This window comes from Mustelus asterias, chromosome 9 (genome assembly GCF_964213995.1).
Source record: "Mustelus asterias chromosome 9, sMusAst1.hap1.1, whole genome shotgun sequence".
Lineage (NCBI taxonomy): Eukaryota > Metazoa > Chordata > Chondrichthyes > Carcharhiniformes > Triakidae > Mustelus > Mustelus asterias.
The window spans coordinates 59,370,231-59,391,696 of record NC_135809.1 but is presented as its reverse complement, the minus strand read 5'-3'; the positions used below and the strand labels follow the sequence as shown (position 1 = coordinate 59,391,696).

The following is a 21,466-nucleotide window of genomic DNA, read 5'->3' as shown; positions in this document are numbered from 1 at the left end:
CCAGTGGTCTGGTGAAGGCTGATAGGAAGGAGGTGCAGCTAGAAGTGAATGAAGTGCCTTTGAACACGTTAGCAATTGTCACTCATGCATTAAAAGCACTGTCTGAGAGAAGACATGCTTTGGGCATGACTGTCTGGAGATCTTCACCTCTCAGCCTGTTTGTTTCACTGAAGAACCTCAGCCTGTTGCACTTGCTGCACTGACTCTGGCGACTTGCTGACAGGTCGGAAAGAGGTCCCATGGTTGGGAAATCCTGAATTGAGGATCAAAACAGTTCTTGTTACCTTGGTAACTTACCTGACCAATCCAACTGTGTCCACTACTCGCCTTCAATTCCGTCCTGCAGAAACCCAAAGAGGGTAGAGTGCTGTCATTTTCATGGGACTCTGTGTGCACATGCAAACCCATCTCCCCTTACCGGGAAAATGTGACATCAGGTCAACCCCTGCTACAATGTCTTGTGCCTCTTTATATCTCAAATGATTTGTTTATGACTGTTTACATGTCAAAGTGAGATGTTGATTGGACGCAACCATGACAGAATCGGCTTTTAAAACTGGTGCGAAATATTGAACGTGCCGCCACATTTCCTCTGGACACCAAGCGAGTGCTGCGCTATCGGAGAAACTGGGCAGGATTGTACGGCCTCGCTCATCCCGAAACCGTCAAATCCCACCTGAGGTCAATGGAGCTTCCCATTGTCTGCCCCTCACCCGCTCCGAATCCCGTCGCAGGCGAGACGGTAAAATTCCAGCCACGGTTTCTTGAATGCAGCCTTAAACTGAAGGCTCCGCACCCTCTCAGTAAAATATCCCAGGACACCAATGTGATGGAGCACATGAAAATTCTCCCACTGTGCTAACCAATTTTTATCCACCAATGAACACCTAAAAAACGCAGAAAATCTGATCATTTATCACATTGCACGCGGTGAAAATTGCCTGTATTATTTTCTGCATTGCAACAGTGAGTGCATTTCATTGGCTGTAAAACACTTCTGGATATCCTCAAGCAAGGTGGTTCCATATAGTCAAAAGTCTTTTTTTTAAGCGATCTATCTTTCTTTTGTTGAAAACAAGAACTAAGCACAGGTCGGCCACGCAGCCTCCAGGGCATGCTCCAACTTTCAATACCTGCAAACGTGCAGAATTGAGGCAGAAGTAGGCATTTTAGCCCCTCGAGCCTATTCCGCTATTCAATAAGATCACAACTGATCTTTTTGTGTTTCAAATTCCACATTCCTTCTGCTTCCAATATCCTTGATTCCCTTGCCTAACAAGAATCGATCTACATCTGCCGTAAAAATATTCAGTGACCCCCTCCCCCACATGTCTCCACTGCCTTCTGAGGCAGAGTGTTCCAAAGTTGCACAATAGGATGGTCACTGACCCTCACCTCCTGCCCTATCTTCACATCCTTCGATTCTCTTGGTCCCCAAAAATTTAACTCATTCATAAACACATTCGTCAACTGAATACCCACAGCCGATGGGAGGCGATGGCCTAGTGGTATTATCATTGGGCTATTAATCCAGAAACTCAGTTAATGTTCTGGGGACCCAGGTTCGAACCCTGCCACAGCAGATGGTGGAATTTGAATTCAATAAACTATATCTGAAATTAAAATTCTACGGATGACCATGAAACCATTGTCAATTGTCGGCTACTGGTTCACTAATGTCCTTTAGGGAAGGGAATGTGCAGTTCTTACCTGGTCTGGCCTACATGCCACAGCAGTATGGTTGACTCTCAACCGCCGTTTGAAATGGTCGAGCAAGCCACTCCTTCTCAAGGGCAACTAGGGATGGGCAATAAACGTTGGCCAGCCAGTGACGCCCATGTCCCACAAATGAATTTAAAAAATCAATCTTTCCCATCAGCATCAGACTTTCTAAATCATGATCTCTTATTTCGTGCCTAAGAAAGTCTGACTGCCTCTTCCTGATCTTGGTCAGCTGAGTTCTTAGAGCCTCTGATTTTACAAGTGGCAACTGAAGCACAAACTATCCATGTTCAGCAGTCTACTGAAGAAAACAGCACAAAGCCTGATCAGCGAAGGAAGGTACATTTTCTACTCTTTACATGGTATAGGCTTGTTAACATCATTGGTGATAACTCGTGCATCAATCCATAGCTGTGAAGTATGGTCCAAAGTATTTTATACCAGGTCAGACTTGGAGTTGAAGTCAAAGAATGCCAGAAGTTTTGGCATAGCTTCCTGTGGCTTTGGGGGGAAACATTGTGAACATTGTGGATTCAGGTAAATCCCTGAATAGAAAGCAAACACCATAGTTACTGGAGATCTGAATAAAAAACAGAAAATGCTGGAAAAACTCAGCAGATCAGGCAGCATCTGTAGAGTGAGAAACAGCATTAATGTTTCAAGTCCAATATGACTTTTCTTTGGAACCCTGAATCCATGAATTAGTTTGACATGATCCTCTAGACCCAAGCATTATGGCATTATCTTTTTAACTTAACATTTTCAGTGACAGAAATGGCCAGAGTGCTGGGGCTAACAAGGGGAATTTCTCAGATTTGATCATTAGAAAGTCATGCGGTTGGGTCCGGTGAGAAGGTCCAACTGAATTAACCGGCACTCGTACTTGAGTGGACAACAGCAGGCCTTCCCCATGATCAAGGCCTTCCCCGGGGCTGGACATCACATGCCGCCAAGAGCTGCCAGCAGCTCTGTTGAATAGCAGCGACTCCGAGGAAGCAGTGGCTGCTGGTGACGTGACACCCACCTGAGGCATGGTATTGTCACTGCATCCCAAGCCACAGGTGAGTGATGGCTGGAGGGAGGGGTAGCAGGGTAGTGGATATGTTGATTGAAGGGGAGTTGGCAGCAAGGTCAACGCCCCCATGCAGATGCCAGACCCCTCAATCAAGCACTAAGTGCCTGACAATGCAGGACCTTCCTTTGCAACCGCAAACGACCCCATATGATTTGATGGTCATTCTCTCCACATACCCGCCACTGAGTTAATAACAGAAGTGGCGGGATAAGGATTGATGCCCACTTAATTGGCGGAATGAGGTGGTTAAATGGGAAATTAATACCTGCTTAATTGGTGGCTGGGGCAGGAAGGCTGTCCATGGGCCTTACCACCACAAACTTAATCAGAGTGGAGGCAGGAAGTCAGACGGTTCCCTCCTGTCCCCCCCTCCACTGACAAACTGACCACAGAGGAGGGCATTAATTCCATCCATGGTCTGGGCTCACCAAACGATGGCAGCAGATTAAGTTTTTATCACCGCCGCAAATTGATCTCGGTCGAGTTTCTACAGGGTTCAGTAGTCACAGTTTTAGTTTTAATAGCTTTCATTATGTTTTTTTTTGGACTCGGGCACTGCTATTTGTTTTCTTCCAAATGATTCTGGCAGTTTCCCCAGCATATGACAGGTTGAAATGATGAGTGCAAATAGGTTGAATAAACTGAACAGAAGATTGCACCAGGACTGAATTACGTTGACTGTAGCAAAGATGAGCAAATACATTTTAAATCGTCACTTGATCCCACTAGCACAATTCTCCACAAGCTCCCTCTGACAAGCTCACTCTGAATGATTTATACCCTGTAGCATCTGTAATCACACCAAATGATGCACAGATGGAGATGTTCTATCAAGGATGGCTCTATTGATAAAATAAAGAATGAACATGACATTTAATGCATAACAAAGGTTAGTTGCATGATGCAATGTGGGTTGTTGTCTGCAATAACTTAAATGGGACTTATTTGCAGCAGTCATGGGTTTGGAAGTTGTTAGGAGGGGTTAAAATTGACAGTGTTGTGTAAGACGATGCACCTGACTCATTGACTTTCCACATTTAACTGTGATATTTTTTAAAAATCTTTCATGGTGTTAGTGTGTGTGTGTGTGCAATTTAAATAACAGCAGCAAGCATTTGTAGGTTTAACCAAAGGGGATTATTTATGCACACGTTCATCACAAAAGTCTAAACAATACATCATGCAGGAAGTAGTCACATTCCCACATATACTTGAGAAAAATGACAGAGAGAATAGTGCACTGTTACAAGTTGTAAGTGAAACAGTACTTAATAGTTTACATGTTAGGCTTGTCTTAGAAGGTTATGGCACAGTATCGTAGACTCTTTAAAGAAAGATGTCTTCCATGTGAATTGTAGTTTAGTTGGTTTTAACTTGCTGGAGTCTGAAATGAGGATTATTGCAGGATTCTTTAAAGAGTTGAATATTCAGCAGTTCATGAAGATTAGCGCACACGGTTTCCATAACAGGAAATCAAATTTCTTTACAGGTGGCCTTGCATTAAGTATCATTGTTTCTTTCAAGTAATCATCTAACTCCCTCTTGAATGTCTCATTTGAACCTACCTCCACCTCATTTCCAGGCAGTGCATTCCAGATCTGAACCATTCATTGTGTGAAAAAACTTTTTCTCACATCACATTTTTTTTTTTTATCTTCCTGGTTTATTAATTAAATTTAAACTCCACCAGCTGCCATGGTGGGATACCCCCAGAGCATTAGCCTGGGCCTCTGGATTATAATTCGAGTGGTGTGATGCCTTCTTGAACTGCTGCATGTTAACCTGTGTGCCTGCACCCTCCAAAGGCGTGTTAATAACTCATTAAGAGTGACATTAACTTGTTTTCTGGGATGTACGGGGTTTCCAGGCTTCTTCAAACCTGCCACTGAAGATAATGTCAGAGTGCAGCAGCAATTGAAGAAGTTGGGCAGGCAAATGTTCTCCCAGGTACTGAAACCTCCCAGCTCCTTCCCTGCCTAACTGAGTGAAAGGACATTTGCTCGCAGTGCTGAGTGATAATTTACAGTTTCATACATCTGATCTTTGTCGCTGCGACTGGCCAGGGGACTGCTTCTTCACATTCTTTCTGGCCCATCAAGGACCTTTAGATTTGGCTGGATTTTTAACCTATCTGCTTTATAGCAGCTAGTGCAGTAAAAAAATGGCATGGTCTCCTTACATCTGACTGAACTGTTCCCGACACTAAGTCCCGGGAACGAGCTGCCCAGTTCTCACCCGGCCTCAGTTGGAAGATTGGGGAAGATAAAACCAAAAGAGCAGAACAGGAATCTGACTCTGAATGTCACTCTGAGAAAATTCAGGCTGAAACGTGGTTCAAAAATGAAAGGGAAACATAATAATCTAACATTGTCTTTGTGCAACTCATATCATTATCTTCATCTTCCTAGTACTCGGTGTAACTCCTGTACAGGTAGAGGTGGGTTCCATGTTTCCCTGCTCTGACTGCTGACATTAAAAGGCTATGGCCCTCTGAGGGCCCCATCAAAGACTCCTTCAACTGCACCCATACTATGAGGCAACTGGTAGGGTTCTCATTGAGGGAGGTGGGGGCAGTTGGTGCGAAGTGAAAGCACTTAGAGCCAAGCCCCCATTTCTGTATCCTCTTTCACAGTGGTTAGCACTGCTGCCTCACAGTACCAGGAACCCGGGTTTGATTCCCTGCTTGGGTCACTGTCTATGTGGTGTTTGCATGTTCTCCCCATGTCTGCGTGGGTTTCCTCCGGGACCTGGGTTTCCTCCCACAGTCTGAAAGACGTGCTGGTTAGGTGCTTTGACCATGCTAAATTCTCCCTCAGCGTATCCGAACAGGCGCTGGAGTGTATCAACGAGGGGATTTTCACAATAACTTCATTGCAGTGTTAATGTAAGCCCACTTGTGACTAACAAATAAATTTATAAATAAACCCGTCATGGCCCATCTGCACTTCACTGCTTGCTGTAAGCTGGAGAGCACTTCATTGTTGATCAGTGAGCAGTAAACGGCTAAGGCTAGGATATCATTCATCCAGTTTAAAGTGGGATTCACACTGTATCAGCCATTGATGTGGGTCTGCGTGCACACGTATGATTGATGTTTGATGCTTCATGCACTCTATCCGTGACCAAAGACCTCATCGTGAATGCCTGTGATGGTGTCATTCATGCTCTCCCAAGCGTGCACAATATGGCTGGATGGTCTGGCAGTACATTGCACGTCCCTTGCTGCTGTTCCACTAGTATCTCATGGCCAGCGAGATTCAGATTCTGCGACCAGTTGAGCAAAGTTTACGACGTCTTGCTCCCTCTGAGGAAACTCTGCCCTTTCTCCACTATCCGCTCTTGCTGACTTGTGCTATGTGAGCCATCAGTTGTAAAACCTTTACTGCCTTACCATAATGTCTTACTGGCTGCATCAAATCCACATGAGTTCTGTGACACCCAGAGTGTGCTGATCTCCCAACACCACCTCCTTTACAGACGTGCATTGCAAGATTGCTGGAGAATCACCTCCGGGTTTTTGCCTCTCCCTGGTGTTCTGTGCTCTTTTCCCCTACCAGGAAAGAAAGGATGGATCTGAGTGAGACAATTGGAATGTGTCAAACTTGTTGAGAGCACTAATGCATTTTCAAAATAAAATGGCCACAGCAGCCGACTACCTTTGGGAAGAAGGAAGCTGGAGCCATCATTTGACATCCATACCAAGCAAGGTGGGGGCATTTTAAATATTGCTGGGAGACTATGCCACCCTCCATCCCCTGGTCTGCCGCTGGGGGGGGGTGGTGTCCTTTCACTGGCCCTTAACAGGCCCCTTATTGCCTACCAACCCAATCTGTTGTCTCAGAGATGGAACTGTGCCAGCAAACCAGGATGCCGGAAGGCAGCGGAAGATTCCGGGCCTGACTGGTTCAATCCCATCCCCACTGATTGCTGAAAATTTAGCCCTTGGTCTGTCAAAAATATTGAAATGCTCCTCTGAAGATGTGACAAGGTGCTGCATGAATGTCAATATTTCTTTCTTTTATATTACAAATAACTGCACACATGACAATAACCACCTGCAGTTATATAGTGCTCATAATGTGGGAATGCTCCAAGGTACCTTCAAAAGTCATCAAACAATCCTTAACACTGAGGCACAGAAGGAAATATTAAGATGCGAGTGAATATTAATACTGATGTGAATTAGCTGATTAGCAATCATTATGGATTTGTGTATAAACTCCATTAAGTTGTCAGTCATCATTGAATTGGAGACAAGTGTGTGATCAATCTGGATTTATCGAAATTATTAATGGAGTCGGTTAGCTCGGTTGGTTATATGGCTACAGTGCGGTGCAGAATAACGCCAGTAGCATAAGTTCAATCCCTGTACCGGCTATAGTAGTTCATGCAGGTTGTCTCCTTGCCTTGCCTCAAGCTTGCTATGGAGTGGTATCCCTCAATCTATATCAACAATTGTCTCTAATGGGGAGAGATGGTCATGTGTGAACTATGGCTAATTCCCTTACCTAATCTAAAATATTAAAGTTGTGCATACAGCATGTACTTCCTGTAGGCTGTAACATGGCCTCTGCCATTTAACGCTATCTCCATCATCTTTTTCTGTCATATTTTGTTGGGAGTAAAACAGTAATGATTCAGAACTGAGGAGGTAGACAGACAAGTCAAAGGAAAGAACACAATAAGGAATCAACCATTGAGAAGGTTCAAATGAAAGTGCGGCTTTTTAATCTGCCATTCTTACCCAAGATCGGAAATTTGGAGGAACGTTCAAACACATAATAAAGACAGAAACAGACCAACTGCTTCGGCAAGCAACAAAGCTTCTTGACTCCCAGTGTTCCCTTCTATTGGGAGTCCCATTTCTCTTCCCATGCCTCGTGGCGCACAAGGCAGACTTTCATCTGTTTCCATAGTGAGCTCTTTCCTGAAACAGGTCACTGGCCTGGCGCCACTCCACATCAAGGGTGGCTGACCAGAAGTTTATCCCATTCTTACCGCAAGCCATTGGCATGTTTGGAAGGAATTACAGGCCGATACTTGATGGCCATGTTATAAACACACCTTCCTTGGCCATTAAGTCCTGGGATGGGACTCAAGCCTGGAGCTTCTGGCTCAGAGACGGGGATGATACCCACTGCGCCACAAAACCTCCCCATAATTACCATAGGAAGTTAAAAATGCCTTCAAATCAATTCGGAGGAAAATAATGCCTAGAAAATTCCCCTCCGAGCCCATCAAAAACAAGTTCCAGGATATCATAGTGAGTTACCATCCAGTCACACCCAAAGCACAGTAATATTAGCCACTGTCGAAACTAGGAAATGACATATTCTTCAATAATACGATCAAACCTAACCATGAAACTACTTGTCTTGTTTTTGAGTTCCTTCCTTCTAACATTTTGACTCTGGACCCAAGCTTCACTCAAAGGTCTGAATTTGGGAATTTATTTGCCAAAACTGTAAAAGAAATAGCATTTTTCATAATCTCAGGGCATTTCTGGGGAACATTTTAGGAAGGATGTCAGAGCCTTAGAATGGTTGAAGAGTAAAGTTGCTGGAAAGATACCAGGGATACCAGTTACAAAAAAAAAACTGGAGTTGTTCAATTTAATTAGGTTGGGGGAAGGTTTAATAAAGTGTTCAAAATCATGAAAAGTTTTGTTTGAGTAAATAAGAAGAAACTGTTTCCTGTCCATGGCTAAGGGGCCCTGGGGAAGACAATTGACGTAAAGAGTTGTTCCGATCCAAAATGCACTGCTGAAACATGGTGTCTCCTCCTATTCACCTCCATGGAAAAGACCTCCCAATGAACTCCTGTGAACCATGGTGCCCTTTCTCTGCCCCCATTGCTTCTTTACTATTCTTTCCAAGGCACTGGCACTGAGCAGCAGCCTCCTGTGATTCTGTGCAGCTTCCCTTTAAGAGGGCCAACACTACCTTTAAGAGCTAGCGGTTATCTGGACCACGCAGTGATCTTGCACGTTATTAGTGCCTCTACTGTGCATGCAACCTGTCAGCAGCCTGGGTGGGCCGTGCTGGGCTGCACTCGGGGAATCATGGAAATGATGAGGCTGCACCAGGTTTGTGGGGTACTGTGGTCAACGGGATTGGATGTGGGAAGATTGTGAATTGTGACCCCGTGGCCGAAAACACAGCTTATCGAACTTTTTCCCTCAGGCCGGTCCCATTAGTACAGCATTCACTTACTGACTGTTTTCATCCTTTACGAAGTGATCATTCCAGATACACTAGTAACTGCCTTTAACGCAACGGAAAGTATGTTAATCCTTGGAATTTATAAACTTTATTCAGGCAAAAGTAATGCAGCTTTATGTTTTGTACATAGAGCTGTTTGTTTCCCTGACAGAGGAACAGAATCTAGACAACTAAACTGGCTGACAACAGAGCTGATTACACACTTGTGTCTGATTTTGTTTATCTTTCAGTTGCAGTCAATTAAGATTTTTCCTCGGTGGAGAATCATTTGGTGTTTTTGTGTATAAATTACTGCAGTTTGTGGATTTTTGAATCAGATTTTATTACAAATAGAGGATGAATTTTCCACATTATCAGCAGTGACTACACTTCCAAATTACTTCATCGTTTGCAAAGCACTGTGGGGGCTTCTGAAGCTGTGAAAGGCACTATATAAATGCAAGCATTTTGAGCAAGTGAAAAATGTTTGAGCACGCAAGTGAGAAAACGTAGGGTTAGGGTTTAGAACTTGGTTAGATTTAAGGGTCAGGGGTTAAGGGTCAGTTTTATTTCATAAAGAAGACATAGTACAAAGATGCAACAAATGTAGCATTTAAATTTACAATCAGACCAGGGCTTATTGAACCCAACATCCTAATATGAATCATTCATGTTTTAACTTATGCCAGCTGACAGGAGGAGTGGGTTTGTTCACCTCCCATTCTGACAGTGAAGAAGGCCCTGCCTTTTGGTAGCAACCTGTCACTCACTCCCTGTTCCACCATGACCTACAAAGGTAATGGCAGGCTGCTTTAATTCCAGCACCTGGTGAACTGGCTAAAGCTCACAGTTCACCCAGTTTCCAACCAAAAATGTCCTTTTTCTCAAAAAAATACTTCATTCATGAACAACACACAAACTCCTTCAGGTGCTGCACCCTAAGAGGGGTTGGTGACCATGGACCTCCATTGGATTGGTTCATGATGTTGCTTGGCAAAATACTGCAGTGGTTTGCCGTTGTCATCTGCAGTATAGCTGACCAGGAAACTTGCCCTGTCTAACTGCCTCCCATCAGGCCTATTGGAAGGATTTACAGGCTCAAAATCAACCCGTTTGGCCATGTTATGAACTCACCATCTGTGGCCTTCAAGTCCTGAAGACCACAGATGGTGGCCTTGACTTGACTTCAGAGTTCAGAGCTCCTGCCCAGAGGTAGGGATGCAACCTCTGCACCACAAGACTGCCTGTGAAGTACAGTACAGTTCTATTTATTTTAAAATGTGGCCCTCTGAGGGGCCATACTACAGTTAAAACTACAGGCTATCTTTACAATATACATTTTGTGTTAAACATTCTCTAGTGCATGTAGTGTGAACGGTCTCAGCTCCTCAGTGCACTGTAGCATGAGGGATGTGGCCTTTTCCCATTGAGTTTCATTGGCAGCTACCCCAAACTTTCCTCAACATGTAGTCCTGGACCTTTCGAATGCTCCAGTCTGCAACACTTGGTCACAGACAGCTCTTTGCAGTGGATAACCGATAACTTTTAGGTGCTTCAAAGAGTGTCTTTCACCAAGTTGATGTTTGCCTTGGTGTGCGTCCTTGGGAACAGAGCATTATGGAACTGCTTGGAAACAGCCTCCACAAAAACCACTGCATCTCTTTCCAGATCGGCTTTGCAAAGGCCTGTTCCTTAGAGGCCTGATTTCCATGTTAAAGTGGGCCTATCGATTAAAACAGGCGTTCTTTTGGACAGCTAGAGGTAGGCTCCTCTCAAATGGCAGCAGCTGCATTTTGAGGTTGTTAACTTTCCTGTTAATGCGAAGTGAAGGGAGTGAAAATCAACTCCATTTGTTCAGTAAACCAAAGAAATCCTGCCATCTAAATTTTATATTGCCTGGATTAATGGCAGCAGCCAAGAATTAAAGTGTTGACAAATAAAATTATGGCAAACACGATGTGCTATCCAGTAAAATGAATAAATTAGCAGAATGAAATGTTTAACAAGAAAATACAAACAAAAATATATATTCTGCATAAAACTTCAACATTAACATACCCGTCAGAAGCCAGAATAAGCCCAGGACTGGAATAGGCCATTGTTTGGACGGGATACTGTGGACATGGCCTCCACCCAAATTCAGAAGATGGTGTATGGGACCTCCTGTCTATCAGTATCACAGACTTAGTTGTATTCTCTGCAGCAGGGTCGTGTTCATACCATGCAAAGTTGTCAGTTTTGGGAAAATTGGATTTGCGAGGTCAGGGGTTGAGTCTGGACTGTGCCAATGGTGAGCTCGGGGTGCTTTGGCCTATGCCAATAGTGAGCTGGGGCGCCAAACGCAAATGTCTTGTGGCCCTGTGACATCCCAGAATTATCACCAGCAACTGCTGACACTCAATAAATTAACATTACTGCAGGGCACAGATTCAAATAGATTGGTAAGAGGAGCAGAAGTGATGTGAGGAAAATATTTTTCACTCGGAATGTGGTTGGAGTCTGGAACAAACTTCCTGACAGGCTGGTGGAGGCAGTTTCGATCGATTCCTACGGCCTGTTCTTGTGCGCTAATGGAAAATTGATGAAAGCATTCACCATTTTTAGGATTAGTGAAAGGAACTGGAATTTATTTTATATAAAATATGAAAACTAAGATAAAATAGGAAGCCTTCAATGTTCCTTGATACACGAGGAATGGGAGTAGGCCATTGAGGCCCTCTAACTTGTTCTGTCATAGCTGATCTGTACTTCAGTTCCATGTGCCTTGATATCATCCAAAACAAAGTGGGTTCCTCCTCAAGCCTTTTGAAGCAGAGTTCCAGATTTCAACTCACCATCGTGTGAAAAAAAATGCTTTCTGATTTTGCTCCTGAATAGCCTGTATCCAGTTTTAAGATTGTGTCTTGTTCTGGATAGTCACCACCAAAGGAAACAATTTCTTCATATTTACTTTCTATTGATCCCTTTTTAATTTTAAAAGCATCAATGAAATTGCCACTTAACCTTTCGAAACTCGAGGGATCACAAGTCTATACAATCTGTCCTCAAAATAAATCACTTTTAACCCTGGTATTGTTCTGGTGAACATACACTTGCACACTCCCCAAGGCCACATATTCTACCTGTGGTGCCCAGACCTCACTCAACACACAATGCCAGTTGGGTTTAACCATGAATGGAGGCCATTCGATCATCACGCCTCCATTGACTCTCCAAAGGAGCATCTTACCCAGGCCTCCTCCTCTGCCCTATTCCCATAATTCTGTGCATTTGCCATGGCCAATCCACCTAACTTGCACATCTTTGGGCTTTGAAAAGAAACTGGAGCATCCGGAGGAAACCCGCGCAGACACGGGGGGGACGTGCAAACTCCACACTGACAATCACCCAAGGCTGGAATTGAACCTGGGTCCCTGGTGCTGTGAGGCAGCAGTGCTAACCACAGTGCCGCCATGCTGCTCCTTGGTATTTCAACCCTTTTGCAATAAAAATCAACATTCGACTGGCCACTTCGATTACTTTTTATATCCGACCAACAACTTTTTGTGGATTTTTGAACCTGGGCTTCCAAATCGCTCCGAAATAATGAAAAGAGAAAATGCTGCAAAAGCTCACCAGGTCTGGCAAGATCTGTGAGGAGAGAGAGAGACAGAGGCCCGGAATTCCCGGTCCTGCAAATCCGACCTTTCAAAATGGAGGGCCGCAGTTCTAGTTTTGTTCCGGGGCGAGGGTTGGAGGTCGAGCACGCTGCCTCAAGAATGAGTCCAATGGCTGCTGGGTGGTGAGGTGGGCAGGGTGGAAGGCCTTTCTCTTTGCTCTGGTACTTTGTTCAATTGAATTTTTAAAAATTAAAACAAAAAAGACCCTCTCCCCCACCCTGAACATCCCCACCCCCTCACACACACCCCATGCCCCATCCATGACAACCTATGTCACATCATACCCCACCCACACACCCCCAGACCCTTGTACCCCTTATGCCACCCAATGCATTTCTACCTGCCCCTATTGCTCTTTATACTCTATGCCAACTTGTGTCAACCTCTGCCTCCCTGTCCACCATGCTTGGACCTTACCCACTCCATGCCAACTCATCTTGTATCCATCACAGGTAAACCTCATTGCCGTGCTAACAGAAAATAAAGTTATGGCTGGAAGCTTATCACGTTCACACCAATTAGATTTTCCCATCCCACTGCATTACTGGAGACTTGGCTGGCCGCCAAATTCTCCGAACTCGCTGCAGTGGGAGTGTGGTGTGAATGCCAGGTAAGATCGCAGCTAATGTGTCTATTGATTACATTACTATTTTAAAAAAGCTCTTTGATAAAATAATTCAATGCACAGAAATTCCTTCCACTAATCTCTTATGAAAACAAACATTTCAACTCTATGACTACTTAGAGCTGTTAATTAAACTGTGTGCCCATCAGGCACCTCAGTGTAATAATGTTGGTTTGTAAAATCAGTTATTGCAGCACACATCCCATAATAATGACCTTCAGATTTATGTCAATGGACAGAATGAAATATCAGGTACCAATTTTTTTAAAACTCCAGACAGTTTTTTAAAAATTTAAAGCCCAGCCGAGTTAAATCCACTGCGGCTTTGACAGATCCAATGAGTTTTAATAGTTCCAGTGAGTTTTGACAGTTCTCTGACAACTTCACAGTTTTTTGACAGTTCTAATGAGTTTGTGCACTTTTTATGCATAATCATATTTACTTGTAACAATTACAAAGGATGCCTGACCTTTTCTAAAGCTGTCCCAGGACATATCAAAGGGGTACTTTATCTCTCCAAGGCATGCCCTGGCTATCCAAATAAATCCACCTCCTCATAATCTCACCTAATCTGCACACACTTCAGGTTTCACTCTGGGGGGGGAAAGTAATCACAATGGAGGACAGAGTTCAGAGCCTAAGGTTGTGGAACACAATGTTGAGTTCAGAAGGCTGAAAAGTGCACAATCAAAAGATGAGATGCTGTTCCCGTAGCTTGTGGTGGCCTTCACTGGGACATGGTAGCAGGCCCTGGACAGTAATGTGAGCATGAGAGCAAGATGGTGAATTGAAATGGAAATGACTGGAATGTCACGGTCATGCTTGCAGACGGAGCAGAGTTGTTCCACAAAGTGGTGATCTCCCCGTGGTAAGAACATAAGAACCAGAAGCAGGAGTAGGTCATCTGGCCCCTCCAAGGGGCCAGATGGCGCTGCCATTCAATAAGATCATGGCTGATCTTTTTGTGGACACAGCTCCACTTACCCGCCTGCTCACCATAACTCTCAATTCCTTTACTGTTCAAAAATCTATCTTTGCCTTAAAAGCATTCAACAAAGTAGCCTCAACTGCTTCACTGGGCAGGGAATTCCACAGATTCACAACCCTTTGGGGTGAAGAAGTTCCTCCTCAACTCAGCCCTAAATCTACTCCCCCTTATTTTGAGGCTATGCCCCCTAATTCAGGTTTCACCTGCCAGTGGAAACAACCTCCCTGCTTCTATCTTATCTATTCCCTCCATAATGTTATATGTTTCTATAAGATCCCCCCTCATTCTTCTAAATTCCAATGCATATAGTCTCAGTCTACTCAGTCTCTCCTTATAAACCAATCCTCTCAACTCTGGAATCAACCTAGTGAATCTCCTCTGCAACCCCTCCAGTGCCCTTACATCCTTTCTCAAGTAAGGAGACCAAAACTATACACACACTCCAGGTGTGCCCGCAACAGCATCTTATACAGCTGCAACATAATCTCCCTGTTTTTAAACTTTATCCCTCTAGCAATGAAGGACAACATTACATTTGCCTTCTTGATTACCTATTGCACCTGCAAACCAACTTTTTGTGATTCATGCACAAAGACACCCAGGTCCCTCTGCACAGCAGCATGCTGCAATATTTTTACCATTTAAATAATAACCCATTTTGCTGTTATTCCTACCAAAATGGAGTACTTCTCATTTACCAACAGTGTACTCCATCTGCCAGACCCTTGCCCACTCACTTAAACCATCTATATCTCTTTGCAGACTTTGTGTCCTCTGCACACTTTGCTCTGCCACTCATCTTAGTGTCATCTGCAAATTTTGACACACTACACTTGGTCTCCAACTCCAAATCATCTATGTAAATTGTAAACAATTGCAGTCCCTACACTGTTCTCTGAGGCACACCACTAGTCACTGATCGCCAACCAGAAAAACACCCATTTACCCCCACTCTTTGCTTTCTGTTAGTTAACCAATCCTCTATCGATGCGAATACATTACCTGTAATGTCGTGCACCTTTATCTTATGCAGCAGCCTTTTTTGTGTTAAGTTAATTGGCCTATAGTCACCCGCCTTTTGTCTACCTCCTTTTTAAAACAGTAGCGTCACATTTGCTGTTTTCTATTCTGCCAGAACCACACCAGAGTCCAGCGACTTTTGGTAAATTATCACGAGTGCATTTGGTATTTCCCCCACCATCTCTTTTGGTATCCTGCATTCCATCTGGGTCAGGAGACTTGTCTACCTTTAGCCCATTAGCTTGCCCAACACTACCTCTTTCATGAAAATAATCGTTTCTAGGTCCTTACCTGCCATAGTTATCAATTTTGGCATGTTATTTGTGTCTTCCACTGTGAAGACCGACACAAAATACCTGCTCAATGCCTCATTTCCCAGTATTAAATCCCCCTTCTCATCCTCTAAAGGTCCAATGTTTACCTTAACCACTCTTTTTCATTTTATATATTTGTAGAAACTTTTGTTATCTGTTTTTATATTCTGAGCTAGTTTACTCTCATAATCCATCTTTTCTTTATAGCTTTTTTCGTGGCTTTCTGTTGATCTTTAAAGATTTCCCAATCCTCTTCTTTCCCACTAGTCTTTGCCACTTTGTATGCATTTTCATTCAATTTTAAACTCTATTTCCTTAGATATCCATGGCTGATTATCTCTTTTTCTACAGTCCTTCCTTATCACTGGTATATACTTTTGCTGAGCACTGTGAAAAATCACTTTGGAAGTCCTCCATTGTTCCCCAATTGTCCCACCATAAAGTCTTTGCTCCCAATCTATTTTAGCCAACTCCTCCCTAATTCCATTGTAGTTTCCTTTGTTTAAGCACAAGACACTGGTATTAGATTTTACTTTCGCACCCTCCATTAGTTTTTAAATTCAACCATACTGTGATTGCTTTTTCTGAGAGGATCCCTAACTGTAAGATCATTAATTATTCCTGTCTCATTGCACAGAACCAGATCTAGGATAGCTTGTTCCCTCATAGATTCCATTACATTCTGTTCAAGGAAACTATTGCGGATGCATTCTATGAACTCCTTCTCAAGGCTGCCTTGACTGACCTGGTTTCACCAATCAACATATAGATTAAAATCCCCCATGATAATTGCTGTACCATTTTTACATGCATCAATTATTTCTTTGTTTATTGCCAACCCCACCGTGATATTATTTGATAGCCTATAGACTACACCTATCAATGATTTTATCTCATTATTATTTTTAATTTCCACCCAAATGGATTCAACCTTTTGCTCCATAGAACCTATATCATCTCTTACTGCCACCCTGATGTCATCCATAAATATTAGAGCTACACCACCTTCCTTACTTTCCTGTCTGTTCTTCTGAATAGATTTTTAACTCGCAGTCGTGATCATCCTGCAACCATGTCTCTATAATGGCCACTAAATCATAGTCATTCACGATGATTTGTACCATCAACTCATTTACCTTGTTTCGAATGCTACGAGCATTTAGGTAACGTGCCCTTATGCTGTTTTTTTAAATACCTTTTTGAATCCTAACACCTCCATTAATAACATTAATGGAGTCCTGAGTTCTCCTTCCTTTTAACTTTTTTCATAATGTTATATGAAGTTGAACCCTCGTCCCCACATGCTAACCTGCTGCTTTGCTTCCCAGTAACAATTATACTTCCCGCAGTTTTACCGCCCCCCTCCCCACCCCCACTTGCTAGTTTAAAGTCCTTATGACCACCCTATTTATCCTTTCCGCTAGAACACTGGTCTCAGATTGGTTCAGGTGAAGACCGTCCCAACAGTACAGATCCCTCCTACTCCAATACTGATGCCAATGCCCCATGAATTTGAACCCCTCTTTCCTGTGCCACTCCTTTAGCCACGTCTTTGCTTCCCTAATTTTCTTAACCCTATGCCAATTCGCACGTGCTTGGATAGTAATCCAGAGATTATAACCTTTGAGAACCTGTAGAGGAGACTGCATTCTGAGTGGCAAATGCTATAGACTAAGCTGAAAGAGGTACAAGTAAAGCGCTGCTCACCTGGAATGCTTGGGGAGACCAAACACAGTGTGTGCCATTTTTAAGATATTAAATTTAAGTTTTAAGTTTATTTATTAGTGTCATAAGTAGGCTTACATTAACACTGCAATGAAGTTGCTGTGAAAATCCCCTAGGCGCCACAATCCGGTGCCTGTTCAGGTACACTGAGGGAGAATTTAGCATGCACCTAACTAGCACATCTTTGGAGTGTGGGAGGAAACCAGAGCACCCGGACGAAACCCATGCAAATACGGGGAGAATGGGCAGACTCCATACAGACAGTGACCAAAGCCGGGAATCAACCCAGGTCCCTGGCGCTGTGACGCAGCAGTACTAACCACTGTGCCACTGTGCTGCCAAATTGCCAAATTACCTTCCACCTTCACCACCAGGAGGACAAAGGCAGCATGTGACTGGGTACATCATTGCCTCCAAATCCCCCTCCAAGCCACTCACCATCCTGACTTGGAAATATATTGCCGTTCTATCACTGGGTTAAAATCCCAGCACCTCCTCCCTAACAGCACTGTCGGTGTACTTGCACCTCAGGGACCTCAGCGGTTCAAGAAGGCAGCTCACCACCACCTTCTCAAGGACAATTAGGGATGGGCAATAAATGCTGTTCTAGCCAATGCCGCCCACATCCTAAGAATGAAATTTTAAGTCTAATGTGGTGAGACAGATTAAATCTATTATATTTAGACAAGGAAGGTCGAAGTATCTTACTGCCTCCCATGATTCAAATGCTTGCTTGTCCTCATGCGCAACAATTTAATTTAATTTGATTAATAGAATCTGACCCATTGTGAGTGGGATGAATATTATGCTTCTAATGGTACATCACTCTTTTGTATACATTATTATTTGGCTAACCGGTTATTGTAATGAACCGAAGGATGATTCTTGGCAGATAGAAGTTGAGCTGCTCTGTTTATCTCTGCAATATAATTTTTATTCTTCTATGCTTTGTGAATTAAATATGTTATAAAAAAGAAATGAACAGGATTAAAAGTGCAGAAGGGAGCAATTCGGCTCTTTATGCTGATACCAGTGTTTGTTCCTCATCTGGAGCTTTTACTCCAATCCCATTTCCCATGACCCTTTGTATTTTTCTTTTTTAAATACTTACAGAATTAAAGAATGGTTGTGTTCATGCTGACTCTCTGCAAGAATAACACAGCTCATCTCACTCTCTCACCCTTTCTCTGTAGCCTTGCATTTTCTTTTCTCTACAGGTGTTTATCTAATTGCCTTTTGAAAGACACAATTGAATCCTCCTCCACCATACTCCCAGGTAGTGCATTCCAGATTCTAACCACTCACTCATATTGTGAGTATTGACGTTAGTTCTGTTCTCATCCAGCTTAAACCGGTGTCCTCTGGTTACAGATCCTTCTGCCAGTGGAAACTGTTGTTCTCCAAGGGCGGCGTAGTGGCACAGTGGTTAGTACTGCTGCCTCACAGCCCCAGGGACCCGGGCTTGATTCCCAGCTTGGGTCACTGTCTGCGTGGAATTTGCACATTCTCCCCGTGTCTCTGTGGGTTTCCTCCGGATGTTCTGGTTTCCTCCCATGGTCCAAAGATGTGTGGGTTAGGTGAATTGGCCATGCTAAAATTGCCCCTTAGTGTCAGGGGGATTGGCACGGTAAATACATGGGGTTACAGGATTAGTGCCTGGGTGGGATTGTGGTCGGTGCAGACTCGATGGGCCAAATGGCTTCCTTCTGCACTGTAGGGATTCTATGATTCTATTATCTGTCCCGACCGCTCATGATTTTGAACACCTCGATCAAATTTCCGCTCAAAGCTTTGTTTCTCCAAGGAGAACAGCCCCAGCTTCTCCAATACATCCAAGTGACTGAAGTCCCTCATTCCCAGAGCCATCCCATTAACTCCTTTCTGACCTCCCCCAAAGCCTCCGATGATGCTGGTTTCCATCAGTTGGGCGATCTCACCTACTCAGGGTGATGTGTTTCTACCATGGGTCTGAACAGGCTCATTCTCAACCCGAACGTATGGGACAGGATGCCCCAGGAGGTAATCTATTATAATGATTGAACACTGGGAAACAAGCCCATCACTGACGGGGGGAGGGGACACTCTCATCAAGCTTTCACGCTGACGTAAAACACGACTTTGCTTTTCTCGCGATATTTTCCACACCCGTCACCAAACCAGCCTAGCGTGAACTGGAGTGGAAAATCCTGACCTAGGTCATTTATATCAATCAAAAAAAGCAGTGGTCCTAACACTGATCCATGGAAATCCCAGCTATCTACCTTCCTCCAGTTTGAGAAACAGCCACTATTCTCTGCTTCCTGTCACTCGGTAAGAAGTCTCACAGCACCAGGTTAAAGTCCAACAGGTTTATTTGGTAGCAAAAGCCACTAGCTTTCGGAGCGCTGCTCCTTCGTCAGGTAAGTGGGAGTTCTGTTCACAAACAGAGCATATAAAGACACAAACTCAATTTACAAATCGTGACTAATATTCATCCCTGAATAATTTATTCCTTCATCTCAAGTGAATCCCCAGTTAATGCCCACTACTTGCACACAATTAAACACAATACACTTTCAATATTCATTCACAGGATTCGGGCATCATTGGCTGGGTCAGCATTTATTGCCCATCCTTATTGCGCTTGAACTGAGTGGCTTGCTAGGCCATTACATGGAACATTTAAGAGTCAACCACATTGCTGTGGGTCTGGAGTCACATGTAGACCAGACCGGGTAAGGATGGCAGATTTTCTTCCCTCAAGGACATTAGTGAAACAAATGAATTTTTATGATATTGACAATGGTCATCATTAGACTTTTAATTCCAGATTTTTATTGAATTCAAGTTTCGCCATCTGCTGTGGTTGAATTTGAACTGGATCCTGGGTCTCTGGATTACTGGACCAGCGACAATAACTCTACCATAATGTACAATAAACCCTCCCCTAACTCTACTGCAATCCAGCAACAACATAGTTACAGGAAATGTAGCGAACAATGCCTGTGAACATTTCACAGCCTCAATGTTAATCTGATAGGGACGGAGCGGCTTTGGGTCAGGTGCTTATACTGTATTAAGTAGAGGATAAGTAGAGGTGTCTGACAAGAACCTACCCCGGGTCAGCAAGGTTAAGACCAGGGCTCATGAGGCTGCCTAGGCTGATGTAAACTGGAGGCATGCTCCTAATAGGTGCAGAATTGGGGTCAACAGTCTCAAAGCTGTCCACAGCTTCCCACCTGAAAACCAAAGGAATGGGGCAGAAAATTCCCATGTCACTGGCAATAAAACCGAGTACTCCTTGTGAGACCATTCAGGAAAGTCAGACACAAGCTCCCACTGCACCCACTGAGTATGTGAAACATATCCTCGCTGGAGTCACTCAGTGGAGGAGTTACTGGACGTCAATCAAAATAGGTGCTAGAGGTTCCACAGACCAGCATCACACCTGGGATTTGGAGCTGACGTAAGTCATTCAGCTCCTCGGGCTTGTTACAATATTCATGGCTGATCCATTTCTTAATTCCTTTTCTCCACTTTGGTTCCACAATGCCCTGCCAAACAAAAACAAAAATAGTTCTCAGCTTCGACATTTTCAATCTTTATGTCCTTTTGAGGGAGGGAGTTCCAGACTTCCACTACCCGTTGTATGAAGGAGTGCTTCCTGGCATCAGTCCAGAACGTTCTGTCTCCCACTCACCAAACGGCTGAGTGAGATTCGTCATAACCTCATCTTACGCACTCCTCTCCAGCCGAGGCCACTGGCAATGACAGGAGCTGAAGTGCAGAGTAAATACTCATTTTTTTAAAAGAAAATCTTTTTAAAAATGTAACTGCAGTAGCAGGATACTGTTGTCAGTCCAGAAAGACGTTTTGCCTACCATACAATGGAGGAATGTCTTGTGTGAAATTCTGTGTCAGTGCAATGGCAGATGTGTACGTCCCAGCATATCAAACAACATGTTCCTCCAGTCATTCGTAATAAGCTACAGTTCAGACTGCACCGAACCAGCTCACAGTTGTAAAACCCAAAAGAAAATATCTGCTGTTAGATGTGATTCTGTGATTCGACAGCACTGGCTGAATAACCCTGAATGTGCCACTAGCTACACTAACAACCAACTAAAAATAAGCAGTTGAGCTCATAATGTGATTCATT

The 21,466-nt window shown here is 43.7% G+C and overlaps 1 protein-coding gene across 3 annotated transcripts in view; it reads left to right on the top strand.

Moving 5' to 3' along the window:
• The window catches only part of LOC144498711 (xylosyl- and glucuronyltransferase LARGE1), a 436,258-nt gene that overhangs the window by 371,875 nt on the left and 42,917 nt on the right, over window positions 1–21,466 (top strand). The gene's annotated exons all lie outside the window — the stretch shown is intronic.